Source organism: Sapajus apella, unplaced genomic scaffold, assembly GCF_009761245.1.
Source record: "Sapajus apella isolate SASKATOON/1434 unplaced genomic scaffold, GSC_monkey_1.0 scaffold12, whole genome shotgun sequence".
In the NCBI taxonomy this organism is placed as follows: domain Eukaryota; kingdom Metazoa; phylum Chordata; class Mammalia; order Primates; family Cebidae; genus Sapajus; species Sapajus apella.
In genome coordinates, this window is record NW_022436952.1 from 38,326,881 (window position 1) to 38,341,614 (window position 14,734).

At 43.5% G+C, this 14,734-nt stretch overlaps 1 protein-coding gene across 2 annotated transcripts in view; it reads left to right on the forward strand.

Moving 5' to 3' along the window:
* The first annotated feature begins 237 nt into the window (after positions 1–237).
* The window catches only part of FAM222B (family with sequence similarity 222 member B), a 51,623-nt gene continuing 37,126 nt past the window's right edge, over positions 238–14,734 (forward strand). Inside the window, exon 1 of one of the 2 annotated variants that reach the window (XM_032281021.1) lies at positions 238–498. The gene's annotated coding sequence lies outside the window, so the exon portion shown is untranslated. The remainder of the gene's footprint in view (positions 499–14,734) is intronic. The other variant, XM_032281022.1, reaches the window with a different exon arrangement.

Here is a 14,734-nt window from a genome sequence, read left to right on the forward strand (position 1 = left end):
CCTGGCTACGGGATGCTTGGCTCCTGGCTTTGGGGTGGGGGCCAGGAGAGATGGGGGCAGCGCTAACAAAGAGGAGCCGAGTCGGGCCGGGTCCGCGGGTAGCGGGCCTATCCCGGTGGCTGACCTCCCTGTGGGCCTCTCCAGTTGGCTGCTTGGCGAGTCGCTCTGCTGGCTCCCTGGCTCGCCATTGGCTGTGCAGACAGGAGGGGGGCTCGCGAAGAGCCGGGGCGAGGGGGCGGGGCTGGCTTCCGGCGGCGGAGGGGAGCTAGCGGCAGCCGGCTGGGGGAGGGGGTGTCGGCGCACCACGGAGTGCTGCGCTCCTTGAGCCTGGCACCCGCCCGCCTCCCCCTCCCCCTGCCTAGACCGCTAGAAGCCCCTTCTCTTCTGTCCACCCTGGGTGGGGGTGAGCTGGGCTGAGCTGTCCCAGGCTGGCGGGGCGGAGCCAGGAGCCCCACCGTGCGCTGCGGAGCGAACCTCACCTCCTTTCCAGGGTGCAAGGTGTGTGTGTGCTTTTTCTAACACGACCCCGACTTCAGCCGACTTAACCTTGTAAGAAAAGGGGAAATGGAATGGGAAGTAGTGTCTGTGGATCCCATCAGATTATTTTGGTTTTCTATTTCTACCCTTCATCCGTCTTTTTTCCTTCCCTTCATCTCACCCCTGCAGATGGGTAAGGAGATTCAGGACTCTTATCTCTTTTTACTGATATGTCAATATCGGTCGCGTAGTAAAATGCACGGAGAAGAAAAGCGCTTTTTGTGTGGTATCTGATGCAGTAAACCGCAATTAAAAAAAAAAAAAAAGGCAAGCTAGGAGTGGATATTTGGAACTGTACTGCATCCGTGTCCATTAAGGCTGTCTTCACCATTTTCCTTCTTGGGACTGCCTTGATCAGCAATAACAATCTGAAAGGAGAGGAGGTGCTAGTGGAAAGAGGGAGCAGCCCCAGTCAAATGGTGGTTAAAGGAAATCCTGATAGTTGTTAGCGATGAACTCTGCTAAAGTCTCTTCCCGAAGTACATTGTCACCGGCTTTGTGTAGCAGCTCAGCTCTGTTGGAGAAACCTGGCTAGAGCAGGCAAACTTACCTTGCTGTTGCTGAAACTTATCTTTTTCTCTGTTGGTATATTTCTTATATTCACAGACCCTCGGAGGGATTAGTTGCTATCGTCAAAAACCAAAACCAAACTTTAAAAACCTCCACATGAATTTTAATTTTTGTTGTTGTTGTTTTGTTGTTGTTGTTTTTGAGACGGAGTCTCTCTCTGTTGCCCAGGCTGGAGTGTAGTGGCACAATCTCGGCTTACTGGCACCCCTGCCTCCCAGGTTCAAGCGATTCTCCTGTCTCAGCCTCCCGAGTAGCGCCACCATGCCCAGCTAATTTTTGTATTTTTAGTAGAGATGAGGTTTCGCCATGTATCAGGCTGTTCTCGAACTCCTAACCTTGTGATCTTCCCGCCTTGGCCTCCCAGAGTGCTGGGATTATAGGCGTGAGCCACTGCGCTCGGCCTCGTTAATTTTTTAGCAAAGATTCCTCTCCCCAAACTTTATGAATTTGGGTGGCTGTAGCATTACAACTTAAATGAAATTGAGTTCCTTTGCTTCTTCAACTTAGGGATCCCTTCTTTCTGAAGAACACCTATCTCCAGCCAAAATTGGGAACCTCTTTAAATTGAGAAGAACATTTTCAGTTGAAGATAGAAAATCCAAAATTTTTGATGTCAGAAACGGGTGTGTGTTTGTGTGTGTGTGTGTGTGTGTGTGTGTGTGTGTGTTGGGTGGCAACGTACGTGGCACCCTTGCTTTAAGTGGGCATCGTCCTCCAAATGTGTTTGGATCAGTTTTATCTTAATGTTGATTAGCAAAGAGCTGCAGTACGAGAAGGGATGATATATCTTTTTTTTTTTTTTTTTTGGCATCACTTTGATAAATATTGATTAAAATGGTTCAGAATTTATGTTATACAGGTTCAGTTTCCAAAGACTGTTATAACTGGGATCCACTTTTGAAGACAGAATTGTTACACTGGAGCTGTCTTACAGTTTTGGCTAGATTAGTGATTTTTCTTTACATTTACTTATTAACTCTCTAAACAATCAGGAACAGTTTGGGATGAAAGCAAGTATAAAAAAATAGGGATTAGCCGGGCATGGTGGCTAATGCCTGTAATCCAAGCACTTTGGAGGCCAAGACGGGTGGATCACCTGAGGTCGGGAGTTCAAGACCAGCCTGACCAACATGGTGAAACCCTGTCTTTTATTTTTTTTTAATTTTTATTTTTTTGAGACGGAGTTTCACTCTTGTTACCCAGGCTGGAGTGCAATGGCGCGATCTCGGCTCACAGCAACCTCTGCCTCCTGGGTTCAGGCAATTCTCCTGCCTCAGCCCCCTGAGTAGCTGGGATTACAGGCATGCGCCACCATGCCCAGCTGATTTTTTGTATTTTTAGTAGAGACGGGGTTTCACCATGTTGACCAGGATGGTCTCGATCTCTTGACCTCGTGATCCACCCGCCTCGGCCTCCCAAAGTGCTGGGATTACAGGCGTGAGCCACCGCGCCCGGCCAATTTTTATGTTTTGTAGAGAATGAGGTCTGGCTCTGTTGCCCAGGTTGGTCTCAAACTCTTGACCTCGAGCAGCCCTCCCAGAGGCCTCCCAAAGTGTTGGCATTAAGGTGTGAGCCACTGCGCCCCTCCATACCCGATATTTCTGTTTTCTTGACTGATTTGTATGATCAGTATTTTGCATGGCATAATGATTAGGGGTCCCTGAAAACATTTTCCCAGGAGACAGAAGACTGTGTATAGAACTGATTGATCATAAGTGTATTTGCACTGATCTCCAGATATCATGTAAGAGGCATGGAAATACTGGAATTTGGTCATCTACAAGAAAACAATTATAGGAAGCCATAATCTCTTAGGCTGAGGGAACATAGTGCTGGTTGAGGTTGAAGTAATTGATTTAATTTTCTTTAGCAGTCTGTTTTTATCCATCCTGCTTATTTCTTCTTTTCTTTTATTTTTTTCTTTTTCTTTTAGACAGAGCCTTGCTCTGTCCTCGAGGCTGGAGTGCAGTGGCACGATCTCTACTCACCACAACCTCTGCCTCCCAGGTTCAAGCAATTCTCCTGCTTCAGCCTCCTGAGTAGTTGGGACTGCAGGCACGCACCACCACATGGCTAATTTTTTTATTTTTAGTAGAGACAGTGTTTCACCATGTTGTCCAGGATGGTCTTGAACTCCTGACCTGAGGTGATCCACCAAAGTTCTGGGATTACAGGCGTGAGCCATCGTGCCTGGGTCATCCTGCTTATTTCTGTGAGTCACAGCTTAGAATGTGTTAAGAAAAAGGGCTGTATGTTCTCTGTAAAGGGAGACTCAAGACTAATCCCCTGTTCACATGAGAAGTATAAAATGATCCCCTTGAGAAGGTGAAGGAAAAATATTGGGCCCTTGGCGTTGCTTGATTCTCATAATAATCAGCTGAGTGTTGTAAGATTTGGAATTGAGAAAAGCTTACTCAAGGTGAGAAAATATTAGAAGCAAAAGAGACTCTGAAAATGCTCTCTCAGTTGTCAGAGACTTATTTAGAACAGTGGATGGATTCATATGGAGATGTAGCTGATGGTAGTTTTTAGCTTTTCAGCTTTGTCTGTCTGGTGTCAGAGACAATATTTTGTGTGTTTAAGCACAACCCCCTCCCCGAGGGTTTGACTCTTGGAAGCTGAATCTTTTGAGGAAGTTGTTTGCTGTGAGTCTGAATCTTGAAAGTAGAGGACTTGGTGGAGTCTGTAATCTGTTTACCAGTCAGATGAGGATGTTGAATTTATTGTTGGTGAGTTACTGAACTCTTCCTAAAGAATGGTTGCTAGGCAAATTTTATCTCAATTGGTTTAACCCTCAATAGTTTACAGTCTGCTCTTAGTGAGGGCCAGAGCTGTCTTTCTAATGATATTGTGCTTTAAGAATCCTTGTTGGATGTGTATGTATGTTGTTCAGTAGCTCAAAATAAAGGACTAGAATGATGTATGGATCTCTCTTCATCCAGGACAGTTCAGCTTTTGGTAACCTGAACTGGCATTGTTACTACTTTCTCCCTGGGATCAAGTGGTTGATGGGGTTGCTCTCCAATGTTAAGATACTGTGTTTGATTATCTGGTTTTGTAACTAGTAGGGCAATGAGTTAACGCATTCATTTTGGAAACAGGCCAGTGGTAACATGGCTCTTGGGCCTGGATGTATGGAAAAATAGGACAGAGTAAACAATTGAGGGCATAAATAATGAATCTTCCAACTGAGCCCTGGGAGAGTGAGGGAGATTATCCTCAGAGCTGTTCAGTCTGGCAGGAGGAAAGAGTCCACTGAATTAATTACCTGCACTGTATTTGATACTGCAGGAATTATGAGATTGTTAGAACCATTCAAAACAAAGTTATCATTCAGATACAAACATTTAACCCCTCTTTTTGTTTGTTTTAAACCAAACATTCAAATTGTTCATTTATTTTTTAGAATCCAGGCCTTTGTATCATCCTTAAATTTTGTTTTATATGTTAGCATTCTGTGAACACTGGATGGTCTTTTTGTTTGGTCAGATCTTATAATTTTACTTCATTAGAGATTTCATGATCTATAAATATATAAAAGTCTCAAAAAAGGTTAAGACAAGAGTTATTTAAGCTGGACGTGGTGGCTCACGTCTGTAATCCCAGCACTTTGGGAGGCCAAGGCAGCAGATCACTTGAGGCCAGGAGTTCAAGACCAGCCTGACCAACATGGTGAAAGCCCATCTCTACTAAAAATACAAAAATTGGGCCAGGCTCTGTGGCGCATGCCTGTTATCGCAGCACTTTGGGAGGCTGAGGCGGGAGGATCACAAGGCCAGGAGATTGAGACCATCCTGGCCAACATGGTGAAACCCTGTCTCTACTAAAATACAAAAAAATTAGCCAGGCATGGTGGCGCGTACCTGTAGTCCCAGCTACTCAGGAGGCTGAGGCAGGGGAATTGCTTGAACCTGGGTGGTGGAGGATGCCATGAACTGAGATTGTGCCACTGCACTACAGCCTGAGCGACAGAGCAAGACCCTGTCTCAAAAAAAAAAAACAAAAATTATCCCGGCATGGCGGCACAGGCTTGTAATCCCAGCTACTCAGGAGGCTGAGGCAGGAGAATTTCTTGAACCTGGGAGGTGGAGGTTGCAGTGAGCCAAGATCATGCCACTGCACTCCAGCCTGGGTGACAGAGTGAAACTCCACGTCAAAAAAAAAAAGTGTTTCTTCAGCCCAAGAATCATTTTCAGTATTAAGGTAAATATTCTTACTTTGGATAGTTTTTATCCAGTGGATTAAATGAACATTGGTCTCAACATTTCTCTGAAGTAGGGAAAACGAATGCCCTATGATTATCTAAATAACTTAAGTGATTTGATAGTGAAGCCAGACCAAGAGCCAAGATCTCTGAATTCTTCCTTTCTCTGAATTTCTAATATTTTCTCTAAGAACTTTCAGGAACCCTATTTGAAATGATTTGAAGTTTTCCTCTCTCTACCCTGAGAAGTTGTTTTCGTCTCTGGTTGTGAAGGGAATCCAAAGACCAGGATGCTATTATTAATCAAGAGAAGAAGGCTCAAGATGAGGTATTGGAGAAAGAAAAGATAGAGATGTTAAGAAAAGACCAACTTGAAGGTGATTTTGTTTTGTTTTGAGAAAGGGGTCCCATTATGTTGCCAGGCTGGCCTTGAACTCCTGGGCTCAAGCAACCCTCCTGCCCCAGCCTTGGAAGTAGCTGGGACTACAGGTATGCACCATGGTGCCCGACATCCAAATTGAAGTTTTATTATATTTGGTGCTGGTGAATCCCAGGAGGGAAATACTGGGCTCATTAGATTAAATTTAGTCATGGACTGAGTTTGTTATATTGCAGCCTAACTGAAAAAGGCAGAGGGCATCTTTACCAAAATATGGGCAGGACTCTAGTTAAGAGTTAATTCCTTAGATTCACAGATACCAAACGATGGAAAAAACAAAAGTTCCTTCCTGATCTGTGAATAGTCTGTTATTGATTATTCACACAGAAGGGCAAGCAGGCAAAATATAGACAGGTGAAGTCAGTCCAAAGATATTCTCATGGGCAGATTTTTAAGCAATTGCTTTAACTTCCTCTGCTTTTCAGATTTTTCTAGGCATACAAACTACTGAGAAATTTGTTTTTTTCTTTGGTCATTTAGGTAAGCAGTAGGCAAGATAGCCAAGAACTTGTATTACACTTAGTTTTGTTTTGAGACAGAGATTCCACTTTTTTGTGTTTCTCTCTCTCTCTCTCTCTCTCTCTCTCTCTCTGTGTGAGTGAGTGTGTGTGTGTGTGTGTGTGTGTGTGTGTGTGTGTGTGTTTTGTTTGTTTTTAGACAGGTTCTCACTGTGTCATCCATGTTGGAATATAGTGTGGTCAGCTCACTGCAGTCTCTACACCCTGGGCTCAAGCATTCCTCACATCTCAGCCTCTTTTGTCTGTTTGTTTTTGAGATGGGAGTCTTGCTCTGTCACTCAGGCTGGAGTGCAGTGTCACGATCTTTGCTCACTGCAACCTCTAACTCCTTGGTTCAAGTGATTCTTGTACCTCAGTCGCCTGAATAGCTGGGATTACAGGCTTGCGCCACCACGCCTGGCTAATTTTTGTATTTTCAGTAGAGGAGGGTTTCACCATGTTGGCCAGGCTGGTCTCAAACTTCTGGCCTCTAGTGATCCGCCCGCCTTGGCATCCCAAAATGCTGGGATTATAGGCGTGAGCCACCACGCCCGGCCCATCTTAGCCTCTTGAGTAGGTGAGATCACAAGTTAGCAACATCATGCCTGGCTGCTTTTTTCATTTTTTTGTAGAGATGGAGTCTCCCTATGTTGCCCAGGCTGGTCTTGAACTCCTGAGCTCCAATATTCCTCCCACCTTGGCCTCCCAAGTGCTGGGATTACAACCATGAACTATCATGCTCAGATTATACTTAGTTTCTTAATCGTCAATAGTAGTCTATAACTCAGTACTGGACCTAGAAAAATTCATCTCAGTGTAGTATCCTTGGAACAGTTTGTTTTATTTAATACTAAATGTAAAATCTGTATTAGGGTTTTCCAGAGAAACAGAACCAGTAGGGTAAATATATAAGAGGGGATTAGGACTTGGCTTATTCAGTTATGGAGGCTGAGAAGTTCCACAGTATGCTGTCTGCAAGCCCAAGAACCAGGAAAGCTGGTGGTGTCATTCAGTCTGAGGCCAAAGGCCTAAGAACTTGGAGCTCTGATTGCCATGGGGAGGAGAACATAGACATCCTGGTTCCCAAAGAGACTTGACCCTTGTTACCTAATCACACTGAGATGCTATGGAGAATTGAAACCTTTCAAGTAAGTCATACATAAACTGGGTTTTGATACTGAAATGTCGTCTTTATTGGTGTCTTCTGACACCAATATGTAATTATTCATCATATGTGGGTGACTGTTGGTAGCTAATCCAAAGAAACAAACTTCAGCTGGATGCAGTGGCTCATCCCCAAGTGTTCTTCCCACGTCAGCCTCCCAAAAATGTGGGTAATCCCACTGGAAGGATTGCTTGAGGCTTCAGCCCGGGGAAGATGGAGAGACCCTGTCTCTGTATTAAAAAATTAGGTGGGTGTGGTGGTGTGTGCCTGCAGTGCCAGTTACTTAGGAAGTTGATACGGAAGGATCCCTTGAGCCCATTAGTTCGAGGCTGCAGTGAGCTGTGATCATGCCACTGCACTCCAGCCAGGGTGAGAGAGAGCAAGACCATGTCTCTAAAAAGAAAAAAGAAGAAACTGTGCCCTGTGGCTCATGCTTGTATTCTCAGCTCTTAGCACTTTGGGAGGCCAAGGTGCACAGATCACTGGAGGTCAGGAGTTCCAGACCAGCCTGGCCAACAGGGTGAAACCCCGTCTCTATGAAAATTCAAAAATTAGCTGAGTGTGGTGGCACACACCTCTAATCCCAGTTACTCAGGAGGCTAAGGCAGGAGAATCACTTGAACCAAGGAAGTGGAAGTTGCAGTGAGCTGAGATGGTACCACTGTACTCCACTCTGGACAACAGAACAAGACTCCCTCTCAAAGAAAAAAAGCAAATAAACAAACCTGTCTTCTTACCAAAGCATAACTTGCTAACACTGGGCAATATATGCTAATAATCAGAGCTGTTGGCTGAAATTAAATCCATTTAGAATAGTATGTGATGAAAGTAGTACTGTCATCACTTTTGTTGTTGTTGTTGTTGTATAACTTTATTTGATGACCATTGGTTAGTTGTTATCCACATTGAGTATCTGTAGATTTTAAAAGTGGTAACAGGTACCTGAGTAACCAAAGTATGGAGATTGTTTTATTATTTATTTATTTATTTGAGACAGAATCTTGCTTTGTCACACAGACTGGAGTGCAGTGGTGCAATCGTGGCTCACTGCAACCTCCGCCTCCCAGGTTCGAGTGATTCTCCTGCCTCAGCCTCCTGAGTAGCTGGGACTACAGGCATGCATCACCACGCCTGGCTAATTTTTGTATTTTTAGTAGAGATGGGGTTTCACCATATTGATCAGGTTGACTTCAAGTGATTCACCTGCCTCAGCCTCCCAAAGTACTGGAATTACAGACTCGAGCCACCGTGGCCGGCCTGGAGCTTGTTTTAGTGAATCTTTATCTTCATTACATTTTCTGGACAACCACACAGGGTTACACTGTGTGAGACATTCCTTAGTTTGTTGACCTAGACAGCTGTGTTGAGCCTGCTATCAATGTGTGCATCTGGGGTCCTCATCTCCCTCATGTCAAATTTCCAGATCTCTTCAAGTGCTTGAGGGGCTTGCTTCTTAGAGTTTCACTCCATGGATGCACGTATGAATCTCAGTAGTGTATTCTTGGGTTACCACCTGGTTGATGGCAGAACAGCCTTTCTTCTTGCCACTCTTTGTGGGAGCCATTCTGCTGGGCCTAAATTAGAGAGCAGTCATCACTTTAAAGCTGGGGGTTTCTGGCAGGGGGCAGTGGCTCATGCCTGTAATCCCAGCACTTTGGGAGGCTGAGGTGGGCAGATCACATGAGGTCAGGAGTTCGAGACCAGCCTGGCCAACATGGTGAAACCTTGTCTCTACTAAAAATATAAAAACTAGCTGGGTGTGGTGGCGGGCACCTATAATCCCAGCTGCTCGGGAGGCTGAAGCAGGAGAATTGCTTGAATCTGGAAGGCAGAGGTTGCAGTGTGCAGAGATTGCACTCCAGCTTGGGCCACAGAGTAAAACTTCGTCTCAAAAAGAAAAAAAAAAAAGGCTTTCGTTCATTCGTTCGTTCGTTCATTCTTTCTTTCTGCCTGTCTGTCAAATATTACAGCAGATTTTTTTTTCCTTTGAGACAGCGTCTCACTTTGTTGCCCAGGCTGGAGTGCAATGGCATGATCTTTGCTCACTGCAACCTCCGCCTCCCGGGTTCAAGTGATTCTCCTGTCTCAGCCTCCCGAGTAACTGGAATTATAGGCACCTGCCACTATTCCCGGCTAACTTTTGTATTTTTAATAGAGACAGGGTTTCATCTTCTTGGTCAGGCTGGTCTCGAACTCCTGACCTCAGGTGATCTGCCTGTCTCAGCCTCCCAAAGTACTGGGATTACAGGCATGAGCCACTGTTCACGGCCTTTACAGCAGATTTAAAAGGTGAGGTTTCCATGAACAATCACTGTTTTTTTCTGCATTCAGCAAAGTGTTTTTGTGGATCAGTTGCTAAGCTGAATGAAAATCAGATTTTATGCCACTTGCAGAATTGAGATGATTTAGACAGCATTCATGTTGCTTCAAAGGAGAAGCATAAGCATTATTAGCCATAACTTAAAATTTACTTCCTTCCAAAAGCTAAGCACTTTTACCATTGGCATTTATCTTCATCCTTACTATGTAAAGGATAGGACTTAAATGACTTTAAAAGGAAAGGTGTATCTGGACTGTGAGAAGCTGAAGGCAACTCATCCTAAATTAGGATAGAAAAGTCCCATTTCCTGGGTTCCTGTATGGAACCTCTGCATTACACAGCTATTTAGTGGAGTGGTTTTACTATTATGAAAACATAAATTTTGTAGCTGTAAAGGTATTGGTTTGGCTTTTGCTTATCTTATTCTCCCAGAACCTTTTTTTTTTTTTCAGCAGGAAATGGAACTGGTAGATTAATGAAGAATCCACATCTTTTTAATTAATTAATTTATTTATTTTTGAGAGGCAGTCTTGCTCTGTTACCAGGCTGGAGTGCAGTGGCGTGATTTTTAGTAGAGATGGGGTTTCATCTTGTTGGCCAGGATGGTCTTGATCTCCTGAGCTTGTGATCCACCCGTCTCAGCTTCCCAAAGTGCTGGGATTACAGGCATGAGCCACCGTGCCTGGCCAATTTTTTTTTTTTTTTTAAGAGATGGGGTTCTCCCTATGTTGCTCAGGCTGGTCTTTGGTCTTGAGCTTTTGGGCCCAAGGAGTCCTCCTACTTCAGCCTCTTAAATTTCTGGGATTACGGGCATGAGTCATGATGGCTAGCAAGTTCCTAGTTTCTTTATCCGTGAAAATAGGACTAATGATACATACCCAAACTATCTCAAAGGGCATCTTGAGAAGATTGAGTGAGAGAATCATGTGAAAAAGCACTTTGAGGTCGGGCGCTGTGACTCACCCCTGTAATCCCAGCACTTTGGGAGGCTGAGGTGGGTGGATCGCAAGGTTAGGGGTTCAAGACCAGCCTGGCCAACATAGTGAAACCCCATCTCTGCTAAAAATATAAAAATTATCTGGGGTGGTGGCACATGCCTGTAGTCCCAGCTACTCAGGAGGCTGAGGCAGGAGAATCACTTGAACCTGGGAAGTATAGGTTGCAGTGAGCCAAGACTGTGCTATTGCACTCCAGCCTGGGCGACAGAGCAGGACTCTGTCTCAGAAAAAGAAAGAAACAGAACAAGCACTTTGAAAATTATAAAGCTCCCTACAAATGTAAGATATTGTTAATGACATTACAAAACCATCTTTGTAAATAATTTAGCATCATAGAATCTCAAAGTTGGATTGAGTGGTCATCTGGCCCAAATTCTTTTTTTTTTTTTTTTTTTAGAGGCAGGGTTTCACTATGTTGGCCAGGCTGGTCTCGAACTCCTGACCTCAGGTGATCCACCTGCCTCAGCCTCCCTAAGTGCTGGGATTACAGACATGAGCCACTGCACCCGGCCTAGCCCAAATTCTTAGCTCCTGAAAATAAACCCTTTTCCATCATTCCTGATGAATGGTCATTACTTTTGCTTCACCATTTTCTCTGTCACTGTTGAACAAGTTCAGATTATTCTTTATGTTCACTTAAAATTGCCTTTCTTAAAAAACTTTATTAATTTTTATCTCTAGAAATCAGACAGATCTACTCTGTTATTTATATGATAGACCCTTTTATGAAATCCTCATTTGAGATCTTCATCATCTCACCTCAAAATCAAAATAGGTGGCTGGGCATGGTGGCTCATGCCTATAATCCCAGCACTTTGGGAAGCTGAGGTGAGCAGATCACTTGAGGCCAGGAGTTTGAAACCAGGCAACATAAGGAAACTTCATCTCTACTAAAAATACAAAAATTAGCCAGGTGTGGTGGCTTATGCCTGTGTTCCATTTACTCAGGAGGCTAAGGCAGGGGAATCGCTTAAGCCCAGGAGGCGGAGGTTGCAGTGAGCTGAGATATTGCCATTGTACTCCAGCCTGGGCAACAGAGCAAGACTCTGTCTCAAAAAAAAAAAAAAGGCAATAGCTACTTCACTGCCTGCTTCTACCATCTCCCATTTTTCTTTCACACTTCCAGATTTATTCTAAATAGACATCTGGTCATGTTACTCTCCTTAAAACCTTTCTCTATTCAGAGAAGTCTGACGTTAGCAAATATAGTTATAACTGCTATCAGTCACAGGCAGTGTACTAACTGCTTTACAAATACCATCTCATTTAATCAGCACCATGATTATTCTGGTAGGTATTGGGTCCACTTTATTTTACTTATTTTTTTTTTGAGACAGAGTCTTGCTCTGAGCGTCACCCAGGCTGGAGTGCAGTGGTGCAATCCTAGCTCACTGCAACCTCCACCTCCTGGTTCAAGTGATTCTCCTGTCTCTGCCTCCCAAGAACCTGGGATTACAGGTCCCACCACCACACCCAGCTAATTTTTGTATTTTTAGTAGGGATGGGGTTTCACCCTATTGGTCAGGCTGTTATCAAATACCTGACCCACCTCAGCCTCCCAAAGTGCTGAGATTACAGGCATAAGCCCACCATGCCCTGCCTAGGTGTTGGGTCTACTTTCATGCCAATCTAATGGTAATAATATTGAGCTTTTACTTAAAAAATAATAAACCCAGCTTTATTCTTTTTCTTTTCTCTTTTTTTTTCTTTTTTCTCTCTCCCCCCTCCCCCCCCCCCGCTCTATTCTTAATCTACTGTTATGTCTTTCTAGTATGAAATATTAATATAATTTGGCACATCAGGCCTATCTCTACGTTTAGCACGTACATCCAACATCCTGCTTTCCATGTCAGACCATGTTGGCCAGGATGATCTCAATCTCCTGACCTCGTGATTGACCTGCCTCAGCCTCGCAAGATGCTGGGATTACAGGTCTGAGCCACCATGCTGGCTTCGTGTCACTTAGTTTTACCGCTGCATGCCTTTCATTGTAGTAGTTTTTGACTACCCTTTCTTCTCAGTCTGGTAAATTCTTACTCAGTCTTCAATGATCTGTGCTGCTATTCTCTCTCCTTTCTCACTGTCCCTTGAAGTATTTCATTGTCTGAATTTTCAAACAACTTTATTCATATTTCTCATCAAAGATTTTGTCTTGTTTTCTCAATACATAGTATTACCACAGTGTCTGATGCATAGTAGGTGTTCAGTGAATAAATAAATGATTAATGTCTTGCTAATTTTCTGTTTTCGTTTACTTATCTATATTACAGTTTCTAGATCTCTCACTGTAATGACTGCTTCTCTATTTGTTATGTCCTGGCTGAACTATTCCTAGGCCTTTCCACATTTCATATTGGGAGTATTATATTTTAATGACTACAGAAAGTGAACCTTCTGTAATAACTTCTGTAATAACAACCTTCCAAAATAACTTTTACCAAAAAGTATTCGAAGTGGACTTGCCCTGCTGCTTTTTGGGAAAAGTTTTGATTCCATTAATTTCTACTACCTGCTTGCCAGAATAGGGCCCAAAACACCTAAGAAAACATAAGCAGAGGTAGCACTTTGTACCTGCTTTTATCTTTTACCTTCTGTCACCTGAGTAGGATACCTGTGTGCTGCCTCCTTCACAGGTCACTGTTGATATAGAAACCACAGTCACCCCCACCATCTGTAAAATAGAGTGACTTTTTGAGCTTCTACAGTACCCTTAGGAGTCTTAGTTCCCTCAGGCTGCAGATATAGTTGAAAAGCAGTATGTGATACTAAATTCCAGAGAAATGGGCATGTTCTTGTCCAGAATTGGAGGTAAATAAATCAGGCAGCAGGAATCTGTCAGCTCTAAAGTCCATTCAGAAATGATTTAATCTTTGCTGTGGAAGCAGATCAACAATACCATTTTCCTGTGTAAAAATGAGGTTTTCTGGGCTGAGCACAGTGGCTCACACCTGAAATTCCAGCACTTTGGGAGGCTGAGGCAGGTGGAACACGAGGTCAGGAGATCAAGACCACCCTGACTAACATGGTCAAACCTTGTCTCTACTAAAAATACAAAAAAATTAGCCAGGTGTGGTGGCGTGCACCTGTAGTCCCAGCTACTTGGGAAGCTGAGGCAAGAGAATCGCTTGGACCCAGGAGACAGAGGTTGCAGTGAGCCGAGATTGCAGCACTACATTCCAGCCTGGGAGACAGAGTGAGACCCTGTCTCAAAAAAAAAAAAAAAAAAAAGAGGTTTTCCAGGATTCTGTTAAAAGAAGACAAATTGTAGTATTACAAACAGTAGCTTCTGTCTTTGCATACTGTCTCTTCTTACTACCATATATGGGTGGCACATGGTGCATCTCGTGCATAGTAGTATGATGTGGAAATCAGACCATGGTGCTTTACTTAGGGCATCCAGGGGAAATTTAATAGTTCTCAGTGACTCTCAGCCTTAATGGGCTTGGTTATTGTTAAAGTTCATCTTTATCAAAGGAAGCACCAGTTAATGATTTTTCTCCTGGCCCAACATGCTGGGCATTAGCTGGAATTGCTGAGTGATTTGCAGTGGAGAAACCATGAGAGCAATTTCATGTTTGTCCACAAATTATCATTAGCAGTTTCATTTGCAGATTGAAGGAGCAGTAGGAATGGGATCTTCGCCAGTTACAGCTTCCCTCCTATTAGGGTGTTAGTTCAGTTATGTCCAATTAACTTTTATTGTAGATAGTGATGATAATTACTTGCAAGTCAGTTTTTGGCTGCAGTTATCCAAAGACTAAAGTATGAACTTGATGGATTTTAATAACTGGTATGACACATTTCACACCCTTGCTCCACTGCAGTTATTTCTGTTTCCAGACCTCTGTTAGACAAAAGGTCAAAGCATTGAAAAACAATCTCACAATTAAAACATATTGTCCTTCCTTTGAAGAGCCTTGTAGGATCATATTTTAAAAGAATCTATTAGGAGCTGTCTTAATGGCTTTTTTTTTTTTTTTTTTTTTTTTTTTTTTTTTTTTTTT